The sequence below is a fragment of the Diabrotica undecimpunctata genome, chromosome 8 (assembly GCF_040954645.1).
Source record: "Diabrotica undecimpunctata isolate CICGRU chromosome 8, icDiaUnde3, whole genome shotgun sequence".
Taxonomy (NCBI): domain Eukaryota; kingdom Metazoa; phylum Arthropoda; class Insecta; order Coleoptera; family Chrysomelidae; genus Diabrotica; species Diabrotica undecimpunctata.
The window spans coordinates 26,220,098-26,236,342 of NC_092810.1; positions in this window are offsets into that span (position 1 = coordinate 26,220,098).

Sequence of the window (16,245 nt, forward strand, 5' to 3'; positions counted from 1 at the left end):
TAAAACCAAATTGATGATTTGGTATAAGATTTTTTCTTTCTATTATTGGTTTTAATCTTTTCAATAGAAAATTTTCAAATAGTTTTGACATCACCGGAAGGAGTGATATTGGTCAATAGGATGTCACTTTATTAGGAGGTTTGCCTGGTTTGGCGATCATAATGACTTCGGCTACTTTCCAGAGTCTAGGAACATATCTCAATCTAAAAGCAGCATTTATTAGGTGTGTTAGCTTAACTATGGCTTTTATTGGTAGATTTTTTAACAATTCCTGTGTTATGAGATCATGTCCTGGAGCTTTCTTAGGATCTATATTCTCTTTTATCTCTGTTGATACTTCTCTAAATGATGTCAACGTTATTCTTTCTTCGGTTTGGAGTGGTTCTTTCCATCTCAGTTCTTCACCATCATTGTCGTTGGGTTTGAACGTGCTTTCTAAATGATCTGCACATCGTTCTGCTTTCTGTTCGTTACTTCTAGCCCAGTTGCCGTTTTCCAACTTGATAGAAGGAGAATGAATAATTGGTCTCTTCATTCTTTTTGTTGCTTTCTACAACGAATAAGTTGTGTTCTGGTCAGCTGTTAAATGACTTAAAAAATAATTAATTTTTGAATTTTTTATATTCTGTATCTCCCTTTTTAGTTTTTGTGTAGCATTATTTAGACTAGCTTTGTCTCGTGGAGCTCTTCTATTGCTTTCATTTTTTCTTAACTTCCTTTTTTCTACTATGAGTTCTCTGATTTCTTTTGGATAGTTGTTCCCTTTAGTTCTGCTTATAAGTTATTATGGGAGTATTTTCCCAAGCTACCTGTTGGATATTTTTTATAAAAACTTCTAATTCGTCATCAAGTTGCCTCGTGTTTCTTAATGGCACAGCAAGATTTATTCTGTGTTCAAGGTTTATTCTGAAGCTCTCCCAATCAGTTTTTTTATTAGTCAATATTGGATTGAACTCTTGTTTGATCACTGTATCACTCATAGTTAAAATTATCGGTGAGTGATCAGAGTTCACGTTCCAGATATCATTGATATCCAGATAGTTAGCTGAGATATTTTTGTAAATAAAGAAATCTATCAGGTCTGAAATTTTGTTCCTATCGGTAGGCCAGTCTGTTGGTCTACCAGTAGATCTTACTTCACCCTTTTGTTCTTTAACAGCTGATAATAGTTCTTTTTCTTTAGTTGTAGTTAGCCTAGAGTCCCAGTGGGAATTCTTTGCATTAAAATAGCCACCGATGATGTATCTTTTTCCTAAAGTGTTCGTAAACTCTTTATATTGTTCTCTATTAATGGAGTGTCTGTTCTCTGTTAATGGAGTGTCTAACTTATATTTACGGAATGTTTTTTCATCTTCACAGATATTGTTGTAGCTTGTATGTGCTCAGTTGCATATTTTTCCTCAGTTTGCAAAAACGGATAGATGAGCAGGCAGTATAAGCAAATTATATATATATTAGTCTGCATATTGAATTATTTATCATCCATCAATTCATGCTTATATGCAGTACAAATCAAAAGACGTTGTTTTTTTGCTCTGTGTAAATTTTAAACACTGATGAATATTAAAACAGTAAATAATATCAAGGTTAAACTTTTCTGTTCTTTCATAGTAAAATAGAAACGAGCATTTTTAGGGCATTTTCTACAAAATATATTTTATAAGATATATTTTAAAAGTTCTAAATACCTGATTCATATATTTTTTTTAGTTGTCCTATCCTATGTATGCTGCGAGATTTTCTGTTGAATCTTGAATGAATCATCACCTTTTCACGTATCACTAATTTACAGCGATGCCGAAAAACAACCGCGGCTGTCCATATGGCCATTGCACCCACGTGGTACCTATAACTATGGTAGAGAAGAATAATTAAAGACAAACAAAGCATTCTTCACGGTGTTCGTTTCTTCATGAAACCAACACATAAATAATGTCTCGGATTTTAAAAACCATACTTCAATGGATGCTGTAAATGGGAAACAGTTTGTTTCAAATTTCCTTTATGTTGTCCGATTTGTTTATGAACTAAAAAATATTTTTATTTATCTTGTAGTTCGCCTTGTTTATATGGCCGTGTTAAAGTTGGATTTATGTTTCAAAAATACAAAAAGGAGAGTCTAACTAATCACGACTCAAATAAAAAAAAACGTAAAATGGAGAATAAAAATTTACAGCAAGCAAAACGTTGTAAGTGCAAAAGACTGATGTTTTGTACGCAATTATGGCAAATGAATGAATTGAAAGGAAAAGTATTTTAAAAGTATGTAAAGCATTCAATTCCTAGCCGAGCACTTTCGGCTTACAAAGCTTACAAAGCTATGGTTAAAATTAAAAAAATACCACTATAAAAGAGAGATCCAATTGTTCAAAAAGAGGAACAAATATTTTCATCAAAATTTAATAACTTTGGTTATGGTAGAGGTGCAAGCACCCATTTATCTGAAGGGAGCTGAGGCGACATGTCTACATTAATTGTATTATTTTAATTAAAATAGTTATACTAAACTGTTGAACAAGACCTAGAAACAATGTTCTTAATTTGCTAAAGACGTGCATCTTCTTCTTGTAGTTCATTTTAACTCATCTGTGCACTTCTCTGCTTTTTGCTCTATGGCTAGTGTACTTGTTCACATTTTTTTTAGTCTCCGTTAGCTACTCTAAATTTTTTCGTGTTTTTCTATTTATGTATGCAAACCACTTGCTAAAATGAGAATATACTGATTTATCAAAAGATTCCAAAAGTACAATTTTGTAAGAGCACCCTGTATGGTACTACCTAAATAATTATTTTAGTGCCCTCGCTCGTGTCGGAAGAGATTTGGGTGTAGTTCTTTCAAAATTCATATACAATCTCTTTGTTTTATCTTTAAAATTAAAACGAATTTAAGGGCGTCATCCTTAATAATTTACCGTCATAAAGAAACGAGCTCAGACAGAGAAATAAAATGAAAAATTTTAAACAAAGCTATTAACAGAGCTTATTATTTTGTAACGAACAAAAAGTTATTAACATATTCTAGGAAAATTGCATCATATGGTAAAAGAATAAACAATCTGTATTTAGATATTAAATTACAAATGAGAAGTGCTTATATGAAACTAAAATTATAATTGCATTATATAGCGACAAAATAAACATTCTGTATCTTGGTATTAAATTATGAATGAGAAATTATTATATACAAACAAAATCTTATTTTATCCCAAATTGATGGTCAACCATCATACAGCAATACGGTGAATAACTAAATACTTGGTGTGTCATTTCACAGCGGCTAATTAAGATAGCATTACTTCGATAGAAATCATACTACAATCCTTAGTCAAGGTACCATCGGGCCAATAAACATAGTTCCAGAAATAACTAAGGTTCTCAGTAAAGATCTTCTGAAGACCAACACAAAACATGCGTCCTTATTGCTGGACGACAAAAAAGAAGGAATGGAATGGCGTTCAGTGTCAGGTCACCAGCCCTAGGATTTTGTGAGGCCAAAATCGGAACTACTATGAACTGCAGTTGGATTCTTGAGAGGTAATTTAGATGTTTCCGTACTTTACAGATCAGTGGCTAGATAAATATTAATTAAGATATTTATTAGGAATTATTTTTAAATGAATTTTTTAAACTTTGATTGAAAAATAATTTAAAACTTTTGAAACGGTTACAATGTATCCTTTTCTTCTCCAAAGAAGCAGGTAGCATTCCTCTGAAATTCCAGTCAAAGACATCCTGCTACAGAAGTTGATAACTCTGCCATGCTAGCTGCTAGTTCTTCCTCCTTCTGCACCTAAAGGCGTCAGGTCCTCATACCCTTTCCTGTATCTCCTTTTAAAAACTCACACTTTCATCATTAATATCTTAATGATGATCATCATCTACAGGATGATCTTTATTGATATTGAGTTTAAATTTGGAAAAATATTTTTAGAATGTTTTTGACGATTTAAGTTGACTGATGTCATATTTTTCCAGCAACTAAAACTCCTACCTCCTTTTGGATCCTAAATTCTCTTAGGCTAAGCTAGCTAGGCTCCTAGATAATTTATTGGTACCTACAAATACTGTTAACATTAATTTCTGCACTGCTACCAATCAAAATTACTTTTCAATTGACACTACAATTCTCTTTTACCAACCAATCATATTTTAGTATTTCAAAGCAGGGGCAAATACACAGGGGTGATCGAGAATCCCCCCTCATCAAGGTCCAAAATTAAGGAAAACCTATTATTTATATCTTTTGTGTAGTTTGAGTTTATATTTTTTGGAAGATCCCCTTCCAAGGCAAATGTCTAGATCCGTCACTGTTTTAAACACACTAGTAGAATTCCCAATTACTCAGAAATCCATGCAATTTATAAATTTCTGGTTTTCGATATACCTCAAACAAAAGACTGCATAAATTAACTTTCTCAATTTAAAAGACAATAACTTAATAAAGTTAATCGCTGTTTTATAATTCCCATATTTAAAAACAACCTCGAACGGTTTTTCCCTGAATTTTAAAACGAAATACTTTCTATTGGATTTGATTTCGCATTGAGTAATTATAGTTTTGAGGAAAACCATTGTTTTGACGACTTTTCAGCAAGATCGCACTTGCCATTGTTAAGTCAGGTAGTCACGCTCATGTAAAGGCGGTGACTCAAAGACCTGCGGTAAGATCCGCCGCGTTGGAGGATCATGCCCAATATCGGGGGCCTAAACCTGAAAAAAGGAGGGCCCTTCATTCTGTTGTGCAATCGATCATCCTCTACGCTGCATCTGTCTGGAGTACTGCAGTTTTAACAAAGGCGTACAGAAAGCAGCTCACCTGAGCAGATAGGAAGAGTCTAGTGAGGGTAGCATGTGCATACAGAACAGTCTCTGCCGAGACGCTGGGAGTTATCACCGGATGTATTCCGATGCACGTGCTAGTGAAGAAAAGATAAAGAATATACGAGAGAAGAAATGAGGACATTGCAAGAGCATATGATTGCTTTAGGGTATACCTTTACAGATTTGGAAAGGTAGAAAATGACAAATGCCTGTACTGTAAAATGTCGGACACTGTATCCTACACTCTATTGGTATGCGATAGATGAATAGATAAAAGGAGCCTGCTTGAGAAAGCTATGAAGTAGGGTACAATCAGTCACGGAACTGGTAGTGGAGATGCTTAGGTCATCAGACCGGTGGAGAGGATCCGAGGCTGGAAAGCGGTTCTGCCCACTTTCTAGGACCGAGGTACATTTCAAACATTTGAATCACCCCTCTTCATAAAAGACAAACAAAAGTTGGGCTTAAGTAAACAATTTACTGTTTATTATGTATTAAGATCTGTCCCGTGAATGTTTGTGGAGGCATTATTGTTTTATACCTTATTTGGATGGCGTTATGCATCACTAGATCAAGCGCCAAAAATTGATTTTGAGATATTTGACTTTAAAGTTTTCACTCTATTAAAATTCAGTATATGTTACAATAGCCGTAATTTTTTGTTGTCGAAGACAGTTTCTTATGTTTTCCCTAAGTGCGAAATAGTAACTTGCTAGTGTTAAAGAAAAACGAAAAAAAAAAAATAAAAAGTCTTTTGGTCGACTTAGGATTTTCACCACATTGTGTAATTGTTATACATCTTGGTAATAGACCAAGCGACATGGAGGTCGTTTGGTCTAGTGATGCGTAACTAAAATATTACTTTTAGTAAATGATTAGTAGGACACAAGCTATTTTTTCTTTTTGGGTATGACAATAAAAGTCGTTGTTTTGAATATTTTATATTACTTAAGAAATTAATCAAAAATATTAAAAAAAACTTGAACTCAGTGTTAACAGCAGGTACAATTTTCTGAATATAATGAAAATACAATGTTTAGTAAATAAACATTACTCATCTCGTATGTCAAAGTTTAAGTCTCCATCAAATCCGTCAATGTCATCTTCTGCTGTATTGTTACTGAAAAGGGGGCGATACAGGGGTTTTGCATCATTTATCCATTATCATTGGGTAAAAAACTATGACCAGGAAAGAGATAGCGTAATGTAATTTTTTCAATGGTAGGATGAGTTTCCAAAATCGTTTTCAGAATCAAAACTATTTTGATGTTGCAGTTTTGGCCGCCACAAGAGTCTGACCACAAAGTTACATGTTTTGCAGAAGTAACATTTTCTTCAATGTGTTTCTTAAGACAACTGCCTACTTCCTGGGCTCCCCGACCAACTTCACCTTCTATCCAAACATAACAATGACCTTTGTTATCCTTGCCGCTATGGATACCAAGGTTGTAAATACATAATTGACGCTTATAATATACGATATTTGTTGGAATTCTCGAAAGGGGAAGAGTTTTTTCTAAATCAAAACAAAAGGTTTCTACTTCTAGTTGATTGTTGCTCAACTTCATGTTTAGCTTTCTTCTAGATTGTGCATTTTCAGCTTCTTCTAAGTGCACATTTTTTTCTTCCTTTAACTTGCTTAATTTTTACGTTATCTGTGCAATTTTTAATTTCTAATTCGAAACAATCACATATACTACAAGTATCTTTTTTCAACTTTTTTCTTTGAAGATTCAATCGTGTTAAAAATATTTTTTTGTAAAACGAAAATTTAACACGACTATTGTTTGTTTCTTCAATATATAATTTATACATTTTACTTAATGTTGTTTCTTCTGTTAGGTATTCTCTTTCTGTGTTAGCTTTTCTGTAATATGACTTGTACTTAGGTGTTTTCGTTATGTGCTCAATTACTTTTTGTACCCGATTATTGTTAATTTTATTATGTCCTTCACTTTGACCACGACAATCTCGAACACCCATTGGACGTTTCATAGCTTTCAATGCTGCATTGACTTTGTAACTTGATATTCTCAAGGTCTGTAAAAAGAAAGGTTTACAGACTGTCACAGCGGATATTGAGTATATCCTTGTAGTATTTCTGTTGTTACTGGTTTTTGTTCTTTTACGCTTTATTGGGACTTCGGAAATATTTGAATAAATTATAGCTCTCTTAATTTTATAGAAAATTTTAAGCAATAACTGACACTACTTCTTAACTTAAACGCCTCAACAAGTTATTGTCAACAACGTTTATGTACGCATGTTGCCAAATATTCGATTTGCAATCATTAAAACGCTCGCAAGAGGCGCTTGGTCTACTGATGCAAAACTAATACAGTTAGTTGTGCAAAATTCAAAATCCAGAATAAGAAGAAAGGCACTTGGTCTTTTTAAATATATCTGGTTAACCGTTACTAACAGACTAATGAGATTTATTTTGTTGATAGTTTATGCTATTTCCCACCAAAAAGCTCCATAATCCACAATTTGAGAATTGAATCCACAAGTCTAGTGTTGCATAACGTCGTCCATTTATGTATTATACATTGTAACGTGATCAAAAAAAAATCTTGTAGAAATAATAATTCAAACATTGTGTCAAAACATTTCTCTCATACTATAAATTTTGTGTTGTCGTATATTTGAGATATAAACTATACGGCACTAATATGTTACATAAAGAGGAGAAAGAAAAAATATCTAGTGCGGAATGTCTTGTCGTAGTCGAGATCACTTCACATTTATCGCAAAGTTCTTTCCATCTACTCCATATCACCGTCGGACAATATATAACGCAATATAAAGAACCAGCCTAGTAAATTAATACCATACGTTCTCTAGTTATTTATATCTTTCGTGTGTTAGCAATATGTTACATGTATTAATCCAATAAATAAATATGACTGCCATAAATTGCCGGTTCGTTCTTCCAGCTCAAGAAAAAACTCTCTGGCTGTAATTTATAATCCAATTAACTGGGCCTCGGGCTCGAGCCTCGGTCCGGACCCGGGCGAGGGCCCTCAGGACAAAGCAGACTCAATATGTGCCCACGTTGTGGTTACTAACATCGACGGCAGCGATGGATCTTTCGGGATTTATGATTTTTAGAGCACAAAATGACGATTTTTCGATGTGTTTGCGGATAAATAAAAATTTACTCTCGAACTAAAAATATTATTTTTTATTAGTTACTGACTTTTGTTACTAGCACATTGTTAGATAGATAACATTCAAAAGTGCAAACATATTTTTGAATTTTTTTATATATATATTTAATTATAGAAATTTTAGTACAAATTTTCCTTAGTTCCTCAAAAGTTATCTTACCAATTTTAAGCTTTGGCAGTGACAGTTATTTCATTTATTTAGCGTATGACTCAATGCATGGAGTAAATACAGTAATAATTTTAAAAAACGTAAGTACATAATTCAAAAATACAAACATAAGATTATATAAAAACGAACATAGACAAAATACAGATATAATACAAGATAATACAAACAGATAAGGTTATATCTTTAAGTCAAGTTGAGCTATCCATTTAAGGCTTGCGGGCGTAGTTTTGAAAAAGTTTTTTCTCAATTCACATGTCTCCACTATGTGTTGGATGGTTTGATCTGGAGCTCCACAGTCGCAGCTGGAGGTAGGCTGTTTTCCCCATTTATGTAGGTTGTGTGCGCATACTGCATGTTCCGTTCTAATTCGGTTTAGGCTCTTCCCTATGTTTCGTGGCTTGTCGAAGCCATCAGGCTTTTGGACTGGGTCAATAAGGTTGGATACTTCAGGTCCTTCCTTCAGATACTTCCTCAGTCCACAGCGTGCGCCATATGGAGGTAACATTGAAATCATCTGCTGTTAGCTGTTGGGCTGTTCTTATGAGTGGTTTTCTGGAAGGAAGTCGGTTTGCTGCTAAACTCGGGATGTTTTCATGGATTGGTAGTTGCAAGTTGCTATTTACTTTCGAATACTCCGTAATCAAGGCCCTTTGTCTTCGTAGAGTAGGCGGAGGAATATGGCTAAGGATCGGAAGCCAATATAGTGGAGTAATCTTGATGCAACCGCTAATCATTCTCATTGCTATATTAAGCTGCGTATCAACTATTTTCACATGACGACTATTTAGCCAGACCGGTGCACAGTACTCTGCCACAGAATAAACCAAACTTAGCACAGATGTTCGTAGTGTGTCCGCAGATGCGCCCCAGTTGGTACCACAAAGATTCTGGATAAGGTTATTTCTACTACTTATTTTTTGTGCAGTTATTTGTAGATGTTTTTTAAATGAGAGAGTCCTGTCCAAGGTAACCCCCAGATATTTTGGGTAGGGTTGGTAGGGTAGTGCTACATTTCTCATTTTGACCTCTAATTTTTGGTTTGCCTGTTTGCTATTGAGGTGAAAACAGCTTACCTCAGTTTTATTTAAGTTGGATATCAGGCGCCATTTTGTGAAATATTCATATAGTTTGTTGAGGTCGTTTGTCAGCACGTTTTGAGTAATTTCAAACTGTTTGTATTGTACTGCTATTGCTAGGTCGTCAGCGAAGCCAAACTTTCTTCCATCAGTGTCAGGTAGGTCCGATATAATATATAAGTTGAAAAGCATCGGAGCAAGGACTGATCCTTGGGGTAGTCCATTATTTAATTTCCTCTGTTTGCTTATGTCATTACCGTGGATTACCTGGAAGTATCAATCAGAGCGCATGTTGTTTATTAGTTACAATATTCTTGTGACAGTGACAGTATGTAAATAATAAGTATTTATCCTTCAAAATACACTGCTCAATTTTCTACAAAATAAGCTTTAAGAGTCGTATCTTTTTTTTAAGAACCAGCTGTACTTAAAATCTGAGAATGTTCCCAAGCGTCTTTTTTACACCTATCTCTTTTCGATGTACTGACTCTAGAGCGTTCATAAAAATAACATATGTCTTTACTTAATAACAGGCGGTAGCTGGTTTGTCTTTAGTTTCATGCGTAGAAGACAAAGATGCTAAATAAAAAGTACGTATTTTAACTCACCAGGTATTAATGACATAAGAGTAAAGAACCATGGACTCAACTATATACTATTTTGTTCTCCAAGAAACATCAAAAATGAGCAGAATGAACCTCAGTTTTTTTGGTTTTTTTCCCACAAGAACTAACATGGACGCATCCACCAAAAAACGTTTCTTTGCTGTTAGTTCCTTTTAATACATGGGCGTAGAGAGCAAAATTCGGATATATATAGTATATGTATAAGTCCATTACTAAAATATGCAGCGCAAACAACAGCTGAAACTGATGAGAACTACATAGATGATAAAATAAAAGAAATAATAATACCTTTAAAAACTGGAATCCAGGATGTGGTGAGATAGACACGATGCCGCAAATTGAGAGATCATGACGACAGAAACGATCCAGGAAAAATCGCGAAATGATAAAAAAAACACATAAACCAAATACAAAAAGACCACTAGGAAGACCCCCGAAGAGGCGATACGACAGCTGGACATCATCATAAGAGCTGGTATAATAGATAGATAGATAGATAGATAGATAGTTTATTTGACTGTAAGTTACAACAAGGTTTACAGCAAGTCAAAACTAAAATTATAAATATAAATTTTAAATAATTACAAAGTATAATATAAATCACTATAAAGTCATTACAAAAAAATGAAAACAATACACTAAAAATATTTAAAACATTAAAATACATATAAAACGTACAATATGAACATCAAAATATAATTAAAATAATATTAAATTTGGTTATGTTGCAGCTTGGGCATTCACAGATACACTCTGGTAATATTCACCTAATGTATAAGGACACATGGTCACTAGGTACTCTTTGACTTGGTTTTTAAAAGCTGTAGTTGAATGAATGTTTTTAACTTTTTGAGGAAGTTGATTATACAGTAGTAAACCAGAGACAGTAGATGACTTCCTACTTATTTCTAAATGTCGATAGGGTACTACAAACTGTCTCTTATTTCTTGTGTTGTGTGAGTGAATATCACTGTTACATAAAAAAGTTCTTTTATTTTTATGAATTAGTATCAATAATTCCAAAATGTAAATTCCATATACTGTTAATATATTTAAATCTATAAATAGGTTTTTACAAGACCAACCATACGGAACACCTGCAATACATCTGACAATACGCTTTTGGGCCTTAAAAACGTCCTTTATACTAGAAGAGCCACCCCAGACAGTTATACCGTAACTCATTGTCGATTGTACCTCAGCAAAATAAAAAAGACGAAGGTGTTGCAGACTAAGTATTCTACCCAAATTTCTCAATTGATAACATTTAGAATTGAGTTTTTTACATACATTCCAACAATGAGTCTTAAAAGATAAATGAGAGTCGAAAGTCACTCCTAAAAACTTCACATCACTACAACTCAAAATACCCTCACCATTGATGGAAATACTTAAATTTGGTTTAGTAGAATTTGAACGAGATGTAAATGATAAAAATTTAGTTTTGTGAACATTAAACAGGAGCGACTGATTACTGGACCAATCAGAGAAGGTCTTCAGTGAGTTTGTTATTTTATCTTGTAAAAAATTTATGTCTTTATCGCGATATAGCATTGTTGAGTCATCAGCATAAACTGATACAAATGCATCAGACATTACATTTGGTAGTTCATTAATATACAAAATAAATAATATCGGGCCCAATATGGAGCCTTGTGGTACCCCATTTTTATTAAAAATCGGATCAGACATTGAAATCTTGAAGTTATTTTTCACTCTAACTATTTGATGCCGGTCTTTCAGATAGGAACCAAACCAACTATGGGCAACTCCCCTAACACCATATCTGTACAATCTATCGAGGAGTACATCGTGTTGCACACAATCAAAAGCACGACTGAGGTCACAAAAAATGGCAGTTGGATTTTCACTGTTTTCAATAGAGATTAAGACTTCCTCATAGAAACTGTTAATGGCTGTGGAAGTAGAAAATTTATTTCGAAATCCATGTTGATGCTTTGTGATAATTTGGTTGATATCTAAAAATAATAAAAGTTGTTTTAGCATTGCATATTCAATAATCTTAGATATCACAGATGGAACAGACAATGGTCGAAAATTTGACATTAATTCAGGATCACCTTGTTTTAATACCGGTGAAATGATAGAAGTTTTCAGCAAACTGGGAAAAACACCAGCATTAAAAGAAGCATTAATAATGTGAGCAAGTGGTGTCAAAATCTGAGACGCAATTTTCTTAATTACTATACCTGATATTTCATCAAAACCACACGATGGTTTGTTTTTAATTTTATATTTTATTATGTCTAAGATATCTTCCTCTGTTACATAGGATATGAACAAACTATTTTGATTAAAATCGTTGGAATGCTGAAAATTTAAATCTGATTGAATTATTTTACTAATTATATCTATTGGTGCATCTATAAAGTAATCATTAAATTTGTTACATATTATATCTGAATCTGTAATCCTAGTATCATCTATTTTTAGACAGATATTTTTGTGATTTTTTTGTTTTCCATTAAGTTCATTTATAACAGCCCATGTGGTTTTGTTTTTGTTAGAGGATTCAGAGATTTTGTTAAAATAAAACTGACCCTTTGTGGCCTCAACAAGAACTTTGTGCTGATATTTTTTTTTGCCTGTATAGAGTTTTTAGGTCAGGGTATGCCTTACTCAAAATATACAAATCCTTCAGACTTTCTGAAGAAGATTTTACTTCTTGTGTGACCCATGTTTTTTTTATTTGGTTTTGGTAATGTTTGGTTTTTCTAATAGGACAACTAATATTGAAATAGAACTGTAATTTATCATGAAAGGCATTATATTTACTCTCAACATCAGTTGCATGATAAACATCTTGCCATGTTTCTTTACTCAAGAGATTGTTGAATGCATCTATAGCGCCTTCATGTGTTACTCTGAAAGTATTTAGAACTGATGTCATAGTTAGATTAATAAAATTCAACCTCAATAGGAATATATCGTGATCCGATTCAGTAATTACATTTACAGTACCTATAAAATCATCACAATTTGTATATACCTGATCCAAAATATTTCCGCATGTGGAAGTCGACCTTGTAGGTGTAAAGTTTCTGGGTGACAAACCATAAGATGCTAGAAGACCAGAAAATCTGTGTGAATTATTTAGTGTCATGGAATTTACATTAAAATCGCCTGTTAAAAATAAGAATTGATTTGGTTTAAAATTTGAATTTAAAATAAGATTAAGTTTTTCATAAAATACATCAAATTTACCTTTAGGAGATCTGTAGCAAACTAAAATTGTGTGTTGATTTAAATTATAATGCCACTTCAGCCCACATACCTCAATGTCTTTTTCAACACAGTACTGATCGAGTAAAATGGAACTAACCTTCATATCATTCCTTGCCCAAATTGCAACGCCACCACATTTATATTGGGATCTACTAAAAGAATTTACAATATTAAAATTTGGAAAACTATAATGAATCACCTCGCCATCAGCTGACCACGTCTCAGTCATACAAAGAAATTTCAAGTCAGACTCCTTATAATCAGCAAATAAACAATCCATTTTAAATTGATTTAGTCCCTGAATATTTGACAGTAGGAGATCGTACTCATCCGTTCCTTTTTCCCGTTTAAAAGTCATTTGTTTATAATTCACTTTATTTGCGTATGTGTTGGACGCTTCATAAAAAACCCACTTACATAGGAGCCTACTGGCCATAGTTTTGGGTCCATCGCTTTACCGAAATTTTGTTCAAAAATTGAAACTTTAAAAGATGAATATATATTGGGATGCTTAGCCATTAACGACGTACATATTACTTCTGGAAAGTGTTTTTCTAACATCTTCTTAAGATTTTCTGCCGTTGTATGTTGGTCTACTCTAGTAACATGGAGATGGCTAAATTTTGGGACACCACTGATTTCTGAGTTCTCATTATTACCTATAACAAAACGTCCATTCCTTTTTTTGTGTCTAACCATTTTCCATTCTTGCCCACTAGTATTTGTAACCGAATTTGTATTCTCAATATTTATCAAATTACCATCGTTCGTTAAATTAATAATATCTGAACATTTTGCTTCCGTTTGTATTCTTAAGATATCAGCTGATAATTGTTTATTATTTTCGATTAAGGAAACAACTTGTTTATTTTTATTGGTAACATTTTTAAACACAGTTTTTGTTGGGGAACTCCTTTCTTTATCAACAGCTAGACCTTCATTAACAGCAATATTTTTTGCGGGTGTAGTTTTTAATGGAATGAACAGGACTACAATAAGAAAAATGAGAAGAAGATAATGGCAACTCGATAGTGCTTTGGCCTTCTGCAACTTATATTGCAAGAAAAAGTACATGGCAGAATAATTCCGGGCTGACCAACAATTTGCCTGCTATATAATCTTAAAAATGGAGTTGTTGCCGCGCGTGACAGTAGTTATTACCACTCGTGGAAACGAGAAATAAATCGTTCAGAAATAAATCAACAACGCTCACCGACTCTCTCTTGTTTCTAAATCTTAAAGCCAGAAGGTGTACCGAGAAGAATAGACTTTAAATTTGTTTAAAAAACGCTTATCTAGAGCTCAGAAGCTGAAAATCAGGAAAGGTAAAAAAACCGAGGCTAAAAAGGGACCTCGAAAAACCACCATAATACCTCTGCAACAAAGAATAGCGAAAAAGTCTAAGAATATTAGTCACAGACACTTTCCTGATACTTATTTGTATCAACCTTAAACAGTCCTGCTCGTTCAACCAACCAAACCAAGCAGTAGATGAGGCTCATTTGAAAGTTATATTTAACTTCTATGGTTCTATAAAACAACATTTAGCGTAGGGACTCTGTGGGTGAACTGTGTTAACAAATATACCATTAGTGCGGTGAGTGTTATAGAGTGCCTGTGTGAGTAACCTTGTCTGTAATCGGTCCCAATAACATACCTAAGCGCCCCATGGTCCTCACCCTCTGTCTAAAAAAAAGCCATAAAGCAATTTTCAGATTTTAAGCTGGAGGACGGATTTGATAAGGTATCTTTCAAAACTACGAGAGGCCTCGATGACTCCAATCCTTATTGTTGTTATAAAAATGTTTGATGTATCTTTGATACAAGAGCCATGGATTTACCAGGACCAAATCAAAGGTGTGTCAAGCAGTGATAAAGAGCTTACATATTTCCGATCTTTCAGATTCCTGAAGACCTGTATATTAACCAAATGATATAATAAAGTAATGCCTTTGATGAATTTTTCTTCCAGGGTTTTAGCAGTCATAGAAGAAGATTTAGAAGTTCATGTAGAACTTTTCTAAGCTTTTTTATCTTTTTTCTCCTCTTCTACAGAAAATACGTTCAAAATTGTTAAAAAGCTTATTTACCAGAAAAAAAATTGTTATCAGAATAGGTCGCCAATTAATAATAACGCATATTGGATGCGATAAGGGGTTGGTTAAAAATAGTATACTTAGACTTTATGAACTGCTGCTTTATAAGTCCGGTAGTGGCCAAGTTAAACTGTTTTCGTAGGGTATGCAATCAGGATAAATTTCTTCTTCCTGAACCTCTTTTTCCAAGCACCTTACCTTGAAGTATGGTCCGAAGTAAGTGGTACCGTTGTTCAACACGCATTATTATTTTTATATGGAGCAGGTATTCCAGTTTACGAGGTTTTATAATTATGACTAGTTAGTACCCTTTACCCATTCTGTGCGGAACTTTGTCCATTCTGGAAATCCTTGTATAAAATTTTCCGTTTCCGTAAAACCCAATTGACCTTTTTATTGACACGAACCCGATAAATAATGACTTGAAGTGTTAGGACCTGTAACTTGCATTTGACCGACTCTACCTCCCTCATTTGTTACGCACCTTTTATAAATTAATTACTATGTCAAACTACACGTTTCAAGCTTTATTACCAATATTTATTAAACAAATAACACTGGGGAACACATTTTTTGTTGAGTTAGATCTGACACTTGTCTATCACGTTAACTTTTTAAACTACAGGGTATCCTCAAAAATCATGCATATAAAAGAACATAAAATAAAACGTACCAAATCTACAGTTTACAAAACATTTAATGCAAGTTAAATCGAGTTCGATAAATAAAATTGTTTAATTAGTGAAGATTACTTACAAATTAAGACAAAAATTTGCGTTTATAGCTTTTTCTGGAGTGTTCAGTTTGTCTACATTCGCGCTTGATGCTCCAACAATAGTCAGCCATCATATGTACGTCCCATCTACCTTGATATCGTGCTTCCATGACCTTTAAATCTCGATGGAAACGCTCACCCTGCTCATCACTCACCGCACCAAGATTGTCCGGGAAATTAGCAAGGTGGCTACGTAAAAAATGCACTTTAATGCTCATGTTGCACCCTAGCTTTTGGAAGCTATCTTAAAGTTGCTGGACAATGTC